This window comes from Parasteatoda tepidariorum, chromosome 7 (genome assembly GCF_043381705.1).
Source record: "Parasteatoda tepidariorum isolate YZ-2023 chromosome 7, CAS_Ptep_4.0, whole genome shotgun sequence".
NCBI lineage: Eukaryota > Metazoa > Arthropoda > Arachnida > Araneae > Theridiidae > Parasteatoda > Parasteatoda tepidariorum.
In genome coordinates, this window is record NC_092210.1 from 62016517 (window position 1) to 62035939 (window position 19423).

The 19423-nt window shown below is 30.1% G+C and overlaps 1 long non-coding RNA gene across 1 annotated transcript in view; it reads right to left on the minus strand.

Annotated features, from left to right (window-relative positions):
• Positions 1-227: 227 nt before the first annotated feature.
• The window catches only part of LOC139426045 (uncharacterized), a 36358-nt gene continuing 17162 nt past the window's right edge, over positions 228-19423 (minus strand). Inside the window, exon 2 of the long non-coding RNA XR_011637302.1 lies at positions 228-1238. This is a non-coding gene — a long non-coding RNA (uncharacterized lncRNA). The remainder of the gene's footprint in view (positions 1239-19423) is intronic.

Genomic DNA, 19423 nt, shown 5'->3' on the forward strand with positions numbered 1-19423 from the left:
TAATTTAGAATGCTTCTAAAACTTATTATAAAATAAGATATCATACATAATTATTAAATATTATTTGCAAGCATGAAATTAGTGATGAGAATTTTCTTAGTTTATTTTTGTACTCCACTAAACGTCCACTAAACCATGCATGTGTGGAGGACGCTGCTTAAACACTTTCGTACTAATCGTAATCGTTCTCAGTCATTCGCCTAATTTACACAATTTTTAAATATTCATTTTTGTCACTCCAACAACATAATTTTCTCATAAAGTTTTAACTTAAAAGATGCTGTTTAAATTAGACACTTTCGTTCAAATCTTAATCATTTGTAATCATTCGCCTAATTTGCACAATTTTCACACATTTGTTATTGTCATTCCAACAGTATAATTTCGTAATTCAACAGCATATAAATGACGTTTAAATTAAACACTTTCGTTCAAATCTTAATCGTTTGTGATCATTCGCCTAATTTACACAATTTTTCATATATTTATTTTTGTCATTCCAACAGCATAATTCTCTCATAAAGTTTTAATTTAAAAGATGCTGTTTAAATTAAACACTTTCGTTCAAATCTTAATCGTTTGTAATCAATTTGCCTAATTTACATAATTTTCACACATTTGTCATTGTCGTTCCAACAGCATAATTTTGCCATTCAACAGCATACGAACGACGTTTAAATTAAACAATTTCGTTCAAATCGTAATCGTTTGTAATCATCCACCAAATTTTTGTTTTAAACATTCCACCAGACTGTAATTATACAACTGAGTTAAAACATTTTCAAAACAAAAGGATTACTTCTGAGAGAGAGCACCAAGTTGTCGTCGTTGTTTAAAAAAAAGAAAAAAACTACAATGCGTGCACTTTCTAAACACGCAATACAATCCATTCGCAACCAAGCAATGAGTGATGCGCAATTACAAAGGTTTTACCACCCTTTTTGTTGTCTTTGAAAGAATGGAACGGTACTGTGTTTTTTCCTCTCTGGATCTCCATGGGTGGTTGGACTTGAACCTCACCCTCCAACCAACAGATACAGATTCCAAACTGGAAAGAAGAGCTGGCTAGAAGGGGGTGCCGGAGGTCAGGAGTCAATGGGCGAAATTTCGTGTCGGCGCATTCTTCAGATGGATTTTGGCGATGTGCTGTAACTTAGAGGGTGTGTTGGCGTTATAGAGTGGCTGAATATTTGTGTTCCTTTTTGCTTCCTATCTTCACCATCTGTGACACTCAAAACCTGTAAAAAAATATAGAAGTAATGAGCTTGGATTGTTATAGTTGAAGAGGGGGAAAAAAAGAGGAACTACGACTTACTGTCAAGCGTTGATATTATGATTTGAAGATTAGCAGGTTGTTTTTTGCGTTTGCATTTAAAGAAGAGTTTGTTTTGCTTTATTTATGTACACTATTTAAGATCTGAAACATCGAGTAACGTAGTAAAATTTAACCCTTTGCAATCGTAGAATAGCTCTGAGCCACCAATTCTTAATAAGTATTTTTTTTTTAAGAAAAGACCACAAAAGTTAAATATTGACATGAGTTCATTTGTTGTTTTCATTCACAATGCCAAAAATAGCTTGAGTTTTATAGTTGTTTTTATAAAACATTAAATAGGATCACTTGTTATTCTTATACTTAACCTTCAGAACTAAAAAGAAATTTAAAGGAGTTGTGTTTAAAAATGAAATGAAATGGAATCTGTCGCGGTTGGGGTATTTTTTGTGTGTGATTATAATAAGTATGATAACTTTAAATTAAAATGATTTATAAAATGTGCAAGTAAAATATAATTAATTGTACGAACATTAAATTTAACACTCGGAAAGAAATAAACTGTATCAACTCCATATTACATATATAATAATAAGCTATTTGATAATAAATTAACTTTAAAGATTTTCAATATGTGAGTAAAAAATTTAATAATGATATTTCATTAATTATAATTATGAAATATCACTATTAATATAATTTTCTTAAATAATTAATATAATTGAGATAATTTTCTAGAATTTTTTTTGTTTTGATTTTTAGAGTTCTAGATATATTCTTTTATTTATGTGCATGTTATAGAGTTTTGTATAAAAGTTTTCAATCACTCCACTTCCACACTATAAATTGTTGCTACATATTATATCTATAGCAGCACTGTTTTATTAGATAGACGTGTTAGATTCTTTCACATTTACATCTCTATATCTCATAAACATCTCAATTTGACAATTCATTGACAATAAAAACTAGTAATTAAAAGAAAAAATTGCCAACACATAAAATGTAACACCTACATTTCTTGATGAATTATTAAATTTAAGCCTCTTTTATAGATGAATATAACGGTAATAAACTTATTTATTATTGCCATTAAATATCTGAGGTAGGTACTATGAAAATAGGTATAAATTGATTAAATTTGGTGATCTAAGAAATCTCGCTAAATGATTTCCAGAAATTAAAATTTTCTACAATATTTTGTTAGAGAAATACAGCTGGACTTCTATATAACGAACTTCCATTTTACGAATTTATCTATTTTGCGATTTTTTTTCGAGGAACCAAGAGCATTTCGGAAATTTCTTCGTAAAATAACTTTCAAATAAAATTTAAGGAAATTTCTTCGGGTCCACTTTCCCTATTTCCCAAAATATTTCAGAACATTTCAAACTTGTTAATAGATTTTAAGGGGAAAATGACCTTAAATTGATTTTCGAAGCCACTTAACTATCAGAGAAAACCGTTAAATACCTTTCCCTTTTTGTTTGCATTTCAAAATTAACGGATTGCATCAGTAGCAATTAAACTTAAGAACGCACATGGTTATGTATGTTTAAAATTATTTTTATAATAAATGCAGCTATAATTTTATACATAATTTTAGCTTCTTTTAGTCGAAAATGTAAGCATGATAGTGTAACACTGGATAATGCTTTGCTCTATTCTTGCATTCCATGCAGTTTTTTTTTATGGTTAAGATTTATAAAATAAATAAGAGATACTAGTTTACAAGATAAAAGTGTATCAATTACTATTTTAACTATGTCTAGTGTTTATGAATTTAAAACTTGTTTTGTGTTGTTTAAGTATTTCAAAAGGTGATTTTTTATTTAACGAATTTTCCATATAACGAACTTATTATCGGGAATAAGGGACTTCGTAAAATATAGGTCCGACTGTGCATAACGATTATATAATCAAGCGAAACCAATTTGATTATTAAAATAAAAAACAACAGTCAATTTGGGAGCCAGAAGAATCATTGAGGTTAATGGGAACAGTATGATGTTGGAAAAGAGGTCGGCATTACATCGATGGCACAGTGGTTAAAGCAATGTGTCGGTCGATGGCACAGTGCCTTAACCATTGTGCCATCGCAGTTCCAAATAATAATTATTAAACTAATTAGTTCTGTGTTTCTCTCGCTTCTGTTTCTTTGTACTTATTACTATAGTACTTGTTATTGTATCGCTTGTCTTTAATTGTTGCTTTAATCATATTATTTGTGCTTTAATTGTTGCTTTCATCTTTATTACAGCACTTAGATAAACCTTCTTCCTTCTGCTAGTTTTATAATCTAAGATTTCAGAATAAAATGTCACCGGGCAACAAATGCAGATGTGAAAGTTTAATGCAGCATTTTTTATATTTTGCCATGAACTTTTCTTTTAGATTTTTGCTATGTCGTCAGCCGAGCTATAATTTCTTCTCAATAACGGAGAAAGAAAAAAAAAGTCAAACTTTCCATTAAAGCGTAGCTACTGATCATTATACTGAAATTGCTATAAAATTAATTGAAGTACTATTATACTCATTATAGTAACGCAGTGTTTCCCAAACTTATGACTTTTGTGTACCCTTTCTAAATTTTTCGTAACGCTGTGTACCACTAATAAAAAAAATGAATGTATTTCTTACCATAAAAAAATTGAACTAAAAAACTTACTTACTTTTCGTAAGTTAAAAATCACAAGTGGCTGTTGATATCAGTAATTATTAACTGTTAATTCTGCAAAAGCCAATAGAAAAATACGTAATCGTTAATTTTCATGGCCAACTTTATTTTTAAATAAAAATTTTTGAAATTTTCGTTTGTTGCAAGATATTTCGCATAAGAACGCGTACCCCCGCTAAACTGTTCCCGTACCCTTGGGGGTACGCGTACCACACTTTGGGAAACACTGTAGTAACGAAACAACCGTTTGCCTCTTTAATAACGGTTTTTATGCTGCAAACATTGTTTTTGAAATCGGACAGAGATAAGCCTTTGTTTTTTAGTTCTAAAATTTCAGAATAAACTGTTGCTGAATAACGGATATTTTAAAGAATGTCTTTATGCATCATTTCCGATATCACTTTTTTTTTTTGTCGAATTTTTGAAATGTTATTAGCTTTTTCAATAACGCAGCAACACAATTTATAGAACTTTCCTGGGACTTTAATGAGCACTGTAAAAAATTACGGATCAAATTACGGAAAATGCTTTTTACCTTAAAGTTTTAAGGAACGAAAAAGTTTGATGTACCATACATTTTGCTGTAATATATCCAATCACAGCTATTAAATAAATATTACAGTGAAAATTATGGCATTAAATTTCATGGATGCTGCACACAGGGTGTTCTTTGTACCGTAATTAAATCCAAACTTTTTTACAGTGTGCAGCTAGTCATGAAATTGCTGCTGAATTGACAAAATAAAGAAGTTAAGCTACAAAAAAACAGTTGTTACCATTTTGGAAGTAATTTATTACAGTTCTGATAATTTGCCCATAAAATGTCACTAAATTCTCCCTTAATTTACAATTCTTTTTAAAATCAAATCGTGTTTATAGAAAATGCCTATTAAAAGTTTCTCTGTACTAAATGGGTATTAGTGTCGTTTTTTTTGCTTCTTTCTCTAATTGGACTAACATAAAGTGGTTTCAGCTTACCAGTGGGGATCCGTACCATCAAAATGCCTCACAACAAGAAAAGAATAAGCTATATATTTCTGTTACTTAGGTATACCAGCTGCTGAGAAATATTTCCAGCTGTTCTTATCCTGGTATCCTGCCGATATGATTGGTTGTAGGATAAAAAAAACGGCTTTTGACTGTGTTTTATTTGGGAAAGAATTCCACAAAAAATATTCGAAAAATAGAAAAATAAAAAAATAGTTCCATTTAACAAGAGGAATTTTACTTTTACTTATGAATCGTGTGAACTTTTCAGAAATTAATATATATATATATTTATATATTTGACTTTCCCACTACGGAGGCCTAAGACTAGACGTGCTGGCTGCACTTTTGCACAAATTTGCTTTAAATAAAGTATTCTTGATGGTATTATTTATTATGATGTGTTTTTCTGATGAAGTTTTAATGTACCTATTACGAACTGATCGTGATGGTATAAGACTAAACTTTTCAGACTTTCCCACTACGAAGACCTAAAGCTAGACGTGCTGGCTAGATCTTGTAAAAGTTGCTGCCAGCGCAGGCGTTATTTAGGAAAGATGAGTTTTTAAATTTTAAGAAAAGTAGCTCATTTTTACGATTTTTTAAAAATAAGCATATTTCATAAGGTATTTTGAGGATTCCTATTATAACATTATATATAAACATTAAACTACAAGATATATTATATCTAAATTTAAAATTCTTATGTCTGAAATTATAATTTGACCCATTACGTTATGTGGATTTGAGACATGAACTTTAACTGAAAGCAATTCAGATTTCTTAATAGGGAAAAGGAAAATTTTAAGGTAGATTTTCGGCGCAATTTCTGAGGATGGACTTTGAACCGGAACAAACAAAAAGATTGTTATTATCAGGTACCAGATATTGTTTTAAATATAGGAATAAGAGGAATTCAATGGTTTGGATATGTGTTAAGAATGAACTCGGAAAGAAATGCCAAAAAATTTATCAGACGGAATACCAGAAGGGTAAAGAGCTAGAGAAAGGTCTAAAAACAGATAGATAGAACAAATTGTAGAGATCCTCACATTACTCAAAAATATTAACAACAAGAAAAGGGGACCAACAAATAAAAAGGTCCAAAAGGAGGCCTCTACCTTCGCCATCTTGGATTTTAGGTTAAATTTTTAATTTGCGCTTTCTTGATATTTTTTTTTGTACCTAAACTTTCGATGATATAGTATTATTAGACAGCACAGTACCTCTCAAAATAAGTAGAAAATAAAGAGGCCGTTTTATTAGATTTGGAGGAATGATGCTTGATAATTTTTAGAACTTCTATGAATTTTCTCTCAAAATTTTAAAGAATAAAATGATGCGATGAGTAAACTGTTTAAAATTACTCGTTTTTCCGATTTTGGAAATCTAGTTTTCTTATAGTTTAAACTTTCTGAAAACCGATTTGGATGAAGCTAAGAAAAATTCATTTAACGTTAACTGCATGAAAACAAAGATACTTATCGAAAATTTAAAAACAGGCAACTTTATACTATTCAGCTACTCATCAAAAACTATTGATTGTAGAACTGTATTGGCATTAGCCTGTCAGAAAAAATTTATAGAGAGTCTAAAATACCGCGCGTGTTACATCTCAAATTGTGATTAGAATTGTATTTTGTATGTATCGAAATATACTTCCAAATAGAGTACATTTCGATACATGCTATTTTCGTCCACCATCAGTTTACTTGTGATAATTAAATAAAGAGGGTTAAAAGCATATTTAGAATTTTTTCTCACCGTCTTCACCCTGCCATTTTGGTACGTTTTTGGAGATTTGGAATAAGGAGACTATAATGGCGATACCACAAACGTCATGGCATATTAATGATTATTTGCAAAATTTAAATTTCACAATCAAATATTAATGTACTATTCAAATACGAATTTTGTAACTTAAAACATTTAATCAGCATTTCATTGCTTTTTGAGTGCATAGAAACTCTGCATGATCATACTTCGTGTGATCACAGATGATCGGGCCAGTCCACAAATAGAAAATGCTTAAATTGCCTGATAAAATTATGAAATACAGAGCAAAAGCCTCAGAAAAAAAGAAGTAATTTTAATTACTCTTAATTTAGTTCTTAAAATTGGAAGTAATCCTTTTATATTACAGATATAGCGCTTAAGTTGTTGTTTCCAATGTCACTTGTCAATACTAGCCAGTCTACTTGGTGTAACCAAGTGAATTTAAGGCAGAGGGTGCGTTTCTTGTTCTTCAGTGGTGCCATCTATGGCCGAGAATACGATTTCAGTCACATACACATGTTACAACCTGTTTATAGGGCGGACCCATTCATACATCCATTCATAGATCGTGATTTTGATCTGAACCAAAGAACGATCAATTTGCATCTCAATACCCCAGAGGTATGATTTGTTAATAAAACATGGAGGAATTTGTGACCCAACAGATTTAACGTGCACCAGTCACCATTTACTACACAGTCTTTGGACGCCGAAGATCAAACTCATGACTTCTTGGATATGGCCCAACATCCTACGAACACCCAGGCTATCCCGGCCCATTATAGATTGTATTGACATAAACCTGTGAAAGAGGTTGCAGGTTGATTTTGTTATTTATTAGTGGAATTTATTAGTTTTTTTAGCGCAATGAAGTATATCTGGGCAAGTATATATATATTTTATTGCGTTCTCAGTACATGTCACATGAGTGCAATGTTTGACCTTGAGTTATCAAAGATCCACGAAAAAGAAATGCTAAAATAACCGAATTACGGAATAAACAAAAAGTTGTAAAATACCATCGAGAAGTAGTTAGAAAAAAAGCACATGAGCTTGCTTTCTTATCAATATTATACAAATATTGAAGTACTTATAGTTTAAAGCGATTCTTTTTTATAAACAGCAAAAACTTCTGCATGGCCGGACGCTTCTCGGCTTAGTGTAATTACCAATGAGAGGAACCTAGCCCCCCCCCCCAAAAAAAAGGCTAAAAGTACGGGACGGTGAATAAACAAAAGGTTACTAAATACTTGTCATATGTACCAAAAAAATAAAAGCGAATAGCTTGTTCTTAAATCACTTTCACAAATCTTAAGTTCATTGAAAACTATCCTTTTTTTTTTAAGTCGAATTAACATCAACCTATAAAACGGTTTGTAGATTGAAGTTGTATTCTGATTATTAATTTTTCGATCATAATGAGCTTTGTATCTTTAACGTAAAATCATTGCAAATTCCAATTGAAGGTAATTCCTTTTGCATATTGTTTATACTGCTTTCGGTATAAATAACGATGAACAACAGAACTATTAAAGAACTACACACAAGGAAGTTTTTAAAACTCTAGTAATTAAATATTTTTCTTTTCGGATTTACTTTCGCAGTTAAAAGGAAGATGGTAGAGTTGTCTTTCAGCTAATTGGCTATTGTATAATTTTTATTCTCCAATAAAAAATTAATCATTGGCATTCCTTATTAAAAATATTCATTTATTCTAAGCATGAAAGTTTTATAACAACATTTTAACACGCTAATTAGCATTTTGCTTATTCGCAAACTTCCATTTTACTCAAATAATTCTTATTCTATAAATTCCTTTACATGTTAAAGAAAGAGGCTTTTGATCTTTTAAAACAAGAATTCCCAAAAGGGAAGGGGGCGGATTTCTTCCCCCAAAGAGAATTTTTGCAGTTTTAGAGGTTAATGAGGTCAGTCCTGCCTTTTAAGCAAAAAACTGGATTGAAGCGTTCATATGAATTCTGAAAAAAGTACAAAACAACAAAAGTTTGGAAAAAATAATAATTGAAATACTATAACTCAAAATATTATAAAATAAAAAATCAAAACCGCTGTTCTGTATATTCAACGTTTTTAAAATTTGTTTTGCTGCGCGAAAAAAATAAATAAATTAGAAACTTGTTAATAAAAAGGTGTTCACAAAAATATGCAGAGAGTTAGAAAGAATAAAAATTATAATATTTTAAGCAAGAAATGAATTTTATTTTTTATTAACATTTTTATAAATTAGTCAAGACATATATATCCACGAGGCTCCTAATCATTATATAAGCCATGTACACGTTTTATAATTTAAAAATATTATAATTTTCGTATAAAAAGAACAGAAATCTTTTTCACTCGCTGTCATATTGAGGCAAATTAAATAGCACTTATAATGACTACATATATTAAAAAATCGTAATAAATCATGGAATTATTACTATTTCTGGACGTTATTTTAATATAGAGCTGAAAAAGCGCTCCATATTTTAAAAAATACTAGTTTACCTCCATAATAGATTCTTGTACGTAGTAATTTAAAAATAATAGGAGGGGAATCCCCAAAAAATTATTTTTATGAACTATTTAAGCAAAAATAGAATATTTGTCACCAGAAATGATAAGGGGTTTCGTTTTGAAGGGAAATGTATGAAATACACATTCGGAGAAAGTTTCAGGATTTTTTATTTGAACAACAAGGGTTTTGATTTTTAAAAGTCACCAAAACTAATTTTCAACATTTTGTAATTGAAAATAATTTTTTATAATTTTTTTTAGGTTTTGTTAGGAGTATAGGTTAAAATCNCCCCCCCCCCCCCGTACCTGTTGTTTAAATTTTAGAATCTCAGCACACACGATTATTAGAGACATATGGACACAGGATGAGATCGGATTCGCTTTTGGAGGTTCAAGCCCGAATAATTTTAATCCAAGCCGAGCCCGAGATATGTAGGATTATTCAGAGCCCGAGATATACATCGGATAAAGGCCAAATTTTGCTGTCTCGTCACTTGACCTTTGAGGTCTAAACAAGGGAATTGGTAAATTTGAACCTTTTCCTGTGAAAGAAAAGGCCAAGAGAAAAACTGAACCAACTGAAACTCCAAGTTGACTAAAACAAAAATTAAAAAAGAAAATCAAAATCTGAAACTATATAAAAGTCATTTGATAATTAGCGCTAGCCTCACAAAGCAAAAGCACCGAACAAAAATGGCAGGTAGCTAAGAATTTTATACATTATAAATTTTACATTATAATTAAACCAAACATTAAAAATACTAAAAAAAGAGTTTAATCTACTATTAAGTAGTTTAAAAGTTTAACAAATCTGTTTATAAGTAGTAAAAAAGTTTCGGAAAATTTTATCATGAATTTGAGACAACCAGTGCCCGAAACCTTTTTTCAGGACCCAGGCTGAGCCCGTCTCATCTCTAACATATCAGCAAAACTTTATTCTCTATCGCTACAGATGATGACCTGTTGTTAGCTATGTATAAATAAAACGAGTTGTAAGTGAAATTGTATAGAATAAAAAGCAAGATAAACTACAGGGGTCTGTTTAGAAGAAAGTTGAGTCTGTTAACGGATCCTTCACAAAATATCTTTTCATAAAAACGGACCCTTCACAAAAAAATTTATCTTTTAATCGGACCCTTCACAAATTTGCTTATCTTCATTATTGTTTTGTTAATCGAATAAGCCCTTCCCGGGGGGGGGCAAGAAAAAAAAGAAAGTACCAGCAATTGTTGAGCAGAATCTTGAATCTATTTACAATTTAAAAATTTCTTGAAGAGGTTTTTAGCAATTTTTGCCATAACAGGACCCTGTTTTCACAAATTCATAAAAGCAGGTCCCTGGTTGAAAGAATGGGACCTAAAGCTTATTTTTTATTTACAAATTAAGAGTAGTTTTTTCACAATTTTACAAAAAGAGGACCTTTCTCAAAATGTCTGGACAGACCCCTGAACTATATATGCTGTGAACCAATTATGCTTCCAGATCTCCCACTATTATTTCCCTTCTGCAAGGATTTTATTTTTTAATTCTTGATTTCAACAGAATGAATTGTTAATAATAAATATCACCTATCGTTTAGTGTATTTCAGTAACGAAAATAAAACTTCGATGGTAATTTTTGAACCAATCATTGAACTTATGGGCAGTGAATCTTGTTATCAGACTATCTATTGAGTGAAAGTATTATAACATCTTTTTTATGCAAAGAACTAGGCCGTAAGATAAATTAGTAACCAAAAATTAACAAAAATAGAATGAAGAACATTGATCGTGCCCTGCCTGTTAAAAGAACGATATTACCACGCCCTTGACATTCAAAAACGTTCTACCAAGGAACTTGAACCAGCAGAATCGCTCTGAGATCAAAATTCTCACGTGCTGAGGAAGAACGAATACTAATGAAACGTGAACCATTTCGCTCACTTTTGTTCTTTGTTGAGATGCTGTTGGCTGAAGTTAAAACTGTATAAAAAAAGATTTTAAGTGTTCTGTGGGCCACATTAAGGCTAGATATAACGAATTATGTATTGTTTAAATCGAACCCCTAAAAGCAAATCCGTTTAAGTGATTAATTTATCCCTTTTTATTGTTTTGTTTTGGTGTGAATAGATTTAGTGTTATGTTATGTTATGTTTGAAAGCACCAATTGCCAAATAGAGAGATAAAATTATACTGGTTCGCTTATTACGATTTAGTACATAAAATCAATACAAAATGCCGAATAGAAATTATATGAACGGCAAAAATATATTATTAATCGGAGATTCAAGAACAAAACGAAGAAGAAAAAAAAGAATTTTAAAATTTAATTTTTGCCACAAAATGGTTGAATCGCGTTCCGTCGCGTTGAATCGTGTTGGCGCGTTCCGTGAAGAACGCGCCAATAATCCGGAATTTTTACAGTGTTGGCACTAAAGTTTTTTCTACGAAAGTTATATACATACTAAAAAGAAATGTGTTTGATTATACTTCTTACGTCTTAACATTTCCTTTAGAATTACATTAAGATTTATTAGTGAACATAAATAATTTTGCTCAGTAATCATTTTTTAAAATAAAATTTAAAATTAAATGCTTATTGTTTTATGAGTTTTAATCGTAATTTCGTATTTTAGCTTACCAAATAGGCTGTTACATTATATACAATTTGTGCAGGCACCACATTGTACAGAGCGCAGAATAAAAAACGGACGTCCCTGAATAACTTTCGATGATGAATGACCTTGATAACTTTTAATGATCGGATCTTCACGTTTTGGAATTCAATCTTGATTATTCAAGGGGGTGACCTTAAATATGCTAATTAATTAGTGAAGACGATTTTTTAAGTAACGAAATCAGACAGTAAAACGTACTTTCTCTGAATAAACATAAATTTTTTCCCCACGGATTCGGATTTCTGACACCCAAAATATGGGAGGTAGCCGCAATATGAGAAATATGGTCCCCATAGTTTAGCCAGGTGAGCGGTCCAAAGTTTGAGCCCCCTAATGTTAATTTTATTTTTTGCGTATTTCACCATATCTCGGGAACTTTTAAAGCGAATTTAAAAAAAATTTGCACGCAATTATAAAATTCGCTTATCCATGAAAAGGAATCTAGATTCCTTTTCACCTAGAATACTTGATTAATAATTGCAGATTTTTCACGTTATTTTTATTGCAGTGCGATGTCTCAGATCCATATAGTAGGACATATTTAACGTTAGTATTCAAAATTTAACTTTTTGTGGAATTTGTTATGTTTTTCCAGAATATTTAATTTATTATACATGACCAAAAATGAAAAATAGTGTTAATATCCAAAAAATTCTAAAATTTCTTTTCGAATTTCAGTTTAAGTTCGTAAATATCATCTCTTTTGTAGCAGTGCTTACCTAAAACTTAATTATAACTATTTTCCCCTTTTCCGTAAATCAAACACCTTTTTCTCTACATAAGTTATAAAATTATGAAAAAAAGCTCTTTCTTTACAACTCAATATATACGTTACGAATATTTTGATTCTTTTTTTTATTAATTGATGTGTTATATTAAAATTTGAGACGTTTTTATTACGAGCAAATTTAACTTGAAAACATAATAAAATATACAAGATTTTAAAGTGCCAGACTTACGACCGACCGAGCTGTGAAAGGCATATTTTAGTTTGTTCAACTGAAGCCTATAAGTTGAATTGTTTTATTCTATTTTATATCCATCGTTGACCTTAATTTTATGTTTATTAAGACCTAATTTTAGGTTCACGACTTCTAATGTTCAACTCCGTAGCCTTGAAATTTTGAACCCAATTCAGAAGACAAGACGATGGAACTCCTGGATCAAGTAACAATTTTAGAGATTTTTTTATTTTATAATTAAGAAACCCGACAGACAAAAACATGTTTTATGAACAAAGATGTGAATTTTCTTTTCTTTTTTCCTTCTTAAAAATCGTTTGCAGCGTGAAAATGAAAAGTTCCACGAAGAAAACCAACGAACCATGAAGTTAGATTGATAGTTCACTGGGGCTTCACTATTCTATGATGTTTTCTCACGTGTTTTATGTGTGAATTTTAATTTTGCATGTCTAACAGTTGCTTTACGTTTATTTCTTATTTTTACTTCGTGTGAAACAACAGTTCTACGAAATGGAATATAGTGATGGGATATATTTACAGCTCACTGCTGAAAGGAGAATAAAATTAATAATTTGGAAGAATATTGTCCTTTTTTTTAGTTTTTAAAGCAGTTCCTTAAAAGTTAAGGTGAATAACCATAAAGTGCAATTTCTGGTTAAAAATCAAAAAAATCTGAGCTGCATCTTAAAATATATAACGGGCAAAAAACATTATAAGTAAAATAACTGAAAAACATATTTTTATAATAATGAATGTCAAAAGTCTGTGCTGCTAAAGTTTTAATACCTATTTAATCTTAATCATGGAAAAGGTATAGTTTAGATTAATTATTTAGTTTTAGCGTGATTACAAAGTATTCTAATTTAAATCTAATTTGCTATTAATATTAGAAATTATTTAAAATAGTACTTGTCTTGTAAACACTATTGGGTGAGACAAGGCTGATACAAACGAACTAGCCACGTTTGGTGACCAATTTGATTACTATATATATACATAAATCGTAACATCTTTTAACTAAAAGCAAAACAAACTACTGTGAAAAGTTACGTTGTCACAAAATTAAAATTTAAATCACACTCACACACACTAAAACGTACCAATGTTTATTGAAATTAATTTGATGCTTCACAAATCTAATCTACATCTTTCTTTTCAATTCTAAATTAGTTGAAAGCGTTAGTGTACATGAAAAAATAACAATAAATACATTTCGTAAACGTTCGTATAAAAGTATTTCGAATAGAAAACATTAGACATAAACTTATTTTTATCAAAGTTACTAAATAAATATAAAGTATTTATTGAGAACGTGTTGTTAACACATATTTCAAATTTAAAAGCAAATGTATTATTAACACTAGAAGGACTGAAACTTAGTATATATATATACAGGGTTATTCCTAATTCTCTCCGGGGTTTCGAAGCGTTATAGTAAAAAAAGGAAGACGGATATGGCAAAAACGAACATATGAAATTATTCCGAAAGTATTCAAGTTTTAATTTAAACAGTTGCCGGTAGATGGCAATAACATGTACCACTGAAGCCAGTTGTAGTAAAGAAAAATGGCGTTTACAGGCGAAGGGAATTATGAATAACCCTGTATTGCCCAAAAGCAGTCAAAATGTCAAAGCAGTCATTGTGAAAGAATAACTAACGCGTAAAGAAATTTGTTTAATTAATTGTTAATATTTTTTATATTATTTACAGTTATATGAGAAGTTATTAGTAAATATTAACAATAAAAAAATTTATTTCACATGGAAAGAAAATATTAATTTATGCATTATTATTTGTACATTTTTTGTAAATGAAAAAGCAGTTAAAAAGCTGTCAAAATGACTTTCTTCAAGCAACCTAGTGTTAAGTGCACAAATATGACTGAAGTGTTGCCCATTTACTTAAAGAAATACACGCGATTTTGAAGTCACGTAAGACAAATATGTAGGCATAGATATGTGACGTAAGAAATAATTAAGTATCAAAAGTGATAAAGTAGTAAATATATTTATCCGAAAATGAGTAATTTTCATTTAAAAAAAATATTTTAATTCTAATTCGTAATAATTTAAGTTTTTTCTCAGAAAGGATATAGCATAAAATGTAATTAATCTACGATTTATTATGGTATTATGAGATGAAATGTTATTAGACACTAATAAATATCCCAGCTGCGAGTGCTAGATATTTTGAAGACATCTCTATATTTGTTTTTAAGTTTGAAAGGTTACTTCTCTTTCATAGCTGGACACTTAGGGTTTAAAGTATCAGGACTCCATTTTTGCGCTTATATTTGAATTTTATAACGTTGTTTTTCTTAACAACTCTCGTTTACAACAAAAAATTTAATACCTTAAAGCAGCGGTTCTCAAATATTGCACCGAGATTATTTTCGAACAATTTTTTAAAAATCCTTTTTGAAATATGCATTTACATTTAGGTTTAATAAATAATCAATTATTTACTTATTATCTTCTATTATTTACTTTTGATCACCCTTACAAAATTATATAAAATGGAATGCCAATGAGAGTAATGAAGACAAATGGAAATTTTGCAGTTTTACTCATTTCAACACTTTTTACAATTTGTACGGCCCTGGCTAGTTTCATAGTTTGTTTGCCATGGCTACATCCATGTAATAACTTTAAAATTGGTAATCAATTATTTCAAGATGTCTCTAATTACTATTCTTTTCAGATAACTTGTTGAGGATTAAATTAGAAGTCTTAAAAAAGCCTTCCTTCCAGCTGATCTAGCTGTTCGTTTAAAAGTCTGAATTGAACTAATTACGATTCGAAATTAAAAATATATAAGCCTTCTCAAATTTAAAAATTGGTAATCAATTATTTCAAGATATCTCTAATTACTATGCTTTTCAGGTAACTTGTTGAGGATTAAATTAGAAGTCTTAAAAAAGATTTCTAGCTGATCTTGCTGTTCGTTTAAAAGTCTGAATTGAACTAATTACGATTCGAAATTAAAAATATATAAGCCTTCTCAAACTTAACTATCGTTTTCAGTTGATTTTTTTAAAATTCTTGCTAAAAAAAATTATTGATATTGTTTATAGCGAATCTTTTATCAGTACTTTAAAGATTGAATTTGTTTTCAGAATTATTCTCGGTGATGGACAATAGGATGATTCCCGAAAAAACAAATTTCCGACTGAAATACAGAGAAAATACAATTTTTTATATCGCATCGATCACGTATGCAGTTTTTAGAGCCTCTCATGCAGTTCAGTGACATTTCCACTGACCTCGCCTATCCCCTTGATGATGTTCCTGCCGACACCGGAAAAAGATTTTCGATTCTACGACCGAGCTACAAATTAAAGAATAAAAAAAAGTAAAAAAGTATACCAGATGGACAAGACACAGTGAGGGAAAGTGATTTTTTTCTGTCGACTAAGTTGATCGGGGGAAGAAAAAAAAAGAGAAATAAAATTCCCCACATAAATTTGCTAGTCACGCGATGAATGTCATTCATATATTTATATTCTGTTTATTAAGTTATTTACTTTCCTTTTTTTTACGAACTCTTACAGTATAGTAAAACTATGGGAAGAGGAAATGATTTGATTGCTTGAGGTGGTTGCGTCGAAATGACAACTCAACCCAAGGCTATTTCTGTTTACCAAACGATAATGAACGGAATACATCTTCGTAAAAGAAACGACCTTGCAGCTAAATGAAAGGAACAGTAGCGTTTTCAGATATTTGGTGTTTCATCATCTGGGCTAATTATTCCTTACCTGACAACTTACTGTTGTATTTAACAGAACAAATACTGTCGATTGCCATTCATTGAGATTTACCAATTTATTGGCTACTAGTCGTTGCAAGGCACTTCGCTGCATCGCGTTTTATAAGCGTTCTGTACCTTGATCATAACGTTTGTTACATATAACTGTATAAGTAGTTATATAAAAGCGTTATCAGTAGTACTGACATAAAATAGCAAAAGAGAAGAGATATTTAAAAATTAAAATGATTTAACACATTTGGACATAATTACTCTACTGTTCTAAGCATAAATGGCGTATCTGCATTTCTTTATCAAATCTTATATTGAAATAAGAATTATTGTATCAATATCAGTGGTAGTGATATTGAACTATTTGCAGGAAATTAATACAGGTTTTAAAGTTACTGCTTTAATTAAAAACCTTTATGTTACAATAAATTAAGATAAATGGATAGAACTAAACTTTTCCCTCCTATGCTCTAGAGATGAATCCGCATCATGAGTTGCAAATGTGTAATTAAATAAGACTTCTGAGCAATAAATAGACTTGCTAAATCGATCTAAGTAGTATGGGCACCGATACAAATAGCACGAAATACCACAGATGCAGAAATTAAAATGGTTTAACATAGATGGGTAAATATAACTCGGCTTTTCTAAGCACAGAAGACAGAAGCATTTGAGTTCTTTTTACTAGATATGTTGTAAAACAATCTTTTGAAGCCAGAAATGCTTTTTGATGGGCCAAAAATAGGCCCATATGAGTTCTTTTAACTAGATATGTTGTAAAACGATCTTTTGAAGCCAGAAAGGATTTTTGATGGGCCAAAAATAGTCCCATATGAGTTCTTTTTACTAGATATGTTGTAAAACGATCTTTTGAAGCCAGAAATGCTTTTTGATAACTTGTCATTCATAACTCAGAAAGGCATGTTTAAAACCAAAGTGAAATTAATTTCAATCTAAGCCTTGTTGGAGAACAAATATTGACATATATTAATTAAAATACTAATTTGTAGTAGATTTCATGTACTAAGAAAGACATTTTGAATTCAAATCAATGCATTCGAAAACTCTTACATTTGCTTGTTTCATTTAGTAAATATTTAGATTTTTTTTTATCAAAAAAAATTGAAATGTTAACTTTAAATACGTTTTGAGATGCAGCTCTAAAAACTACTGGGGATAGTAGTTTGGTAACTATTTTTTTCTTAAAATTTGAGATATGTTTTTTTTTTTTTTTTTGAAAAATGAAAGATGCATGATAAGAATAACTACATCTATCTTTCTCTCGTAAGAATTGTACAGATTAATCTCCAAACCTCCCACTCTACAAACACACTACACAAATCAACTCCCACTCTACAAACATAGTTCACCTGTTTTTTATTTAAAAAAAAGAAAAACTAGACTGGCATACATTCGTTAACTCTTATTGAGTCATTGTTGTTAAGAAGTTTCAATTTATTTATATCGATTTAATATCATTTCGATTTAAAAATGAAAAAAATTTAAAGTTGCTTATTTATAAACTGAAAAATTCCACTTAAAGCATGTCTTCACTAGCTCCACCACCATGTGTCTACACGAGCACCATGAAGACACATGTTTGTTTATGCCTAATGCTGATTAATTGAAACTATACAGAGCAAAAGTTAATATTGAAATATGTAAAAAACAGTATCATTTATGATATAATATCACCTTCAGTTGAAATTCTGAAAGTAAAATGTGTTAATAAAAGAGTGAAGAAAAATTTGAAAGTTATTTTTGCATCTTAAAATCCTTCTTTTACAAATCTCTACTAAAGTATTAACTGTGTGTTTATGCAACTGTGCATGGAAGTGTACACCAGTGCTGCCAACTTATGATATCTCGCAGAAGAGATTTGATCAATAAATAAAAAAGTTATTCAAGAAATCCACTTTAGCCCCTTGTCAAAACTAGCTCTCCTCTCCCCTACTTATGAGAGTTTAATAATAATAATAAATACTAATTTAAGAATAAAGGAAAAATAAATATAAACCTTTATTTTGAATTTTGTAAAAGAAAGCTTGCCTTTAGCAGCACAGTAAATGAAAAAAAAAAGAATAGTTGAATAGAAAAAAGAAAAGATGCTGCTAAAAGCAGATTTTTGTATTTTTCTGATTTTTCGAGACTTGACTTAATTTGGGTATCGATTGGTTGAATACATAAAAGGTTTCTAGTTCCTTTTTCACCACATTCACCAAATTAGACGATTGTCTAATTATGTCAAATTCCAGGAGAAATTTCTCGTTTGACTCGTTTGGAATGACTATCAGGTCACAATGATCTCTTATTTCGGTACTGTTATTATTCTCAAATATATATATATATCAGGGGTCTGTCCAGACATTTTGTGAAAGGTCCGTTTTTGTAAAATTGTGAGAAAATTACTCGTAATTTGTAAACATGAAATAAACGTTAAGTCGCATTCTTTCAACCAGGGTCCTGCTTTTATGAATTTGTGCCAATAAGGTCCTGTTATTGCAAAAAAATTTTCGAGGAGTTTTTAAATTGTAAATAGATACAAGATTATGCTCAGCACTGTAAAATTATAAAATAAAAAAAATTAAATTTTCAAAAATAAACAGCAATTGCTGCTTCTAAATTAGAGATGCAACATACAAATATTTGGTATTTAGCCTATACTGCTGAACGCAGAATATTCATTTCGGACGAATAAAGGAAGAAGCGTCTGCCGAAGACAAAATTTAATTCGTTTACATCTGTCTTTCTTCCCCTCCCCCCATTCCTGGGAAGGGTTTATTCGATTAACAAAACAATAATGAAGATAAACAA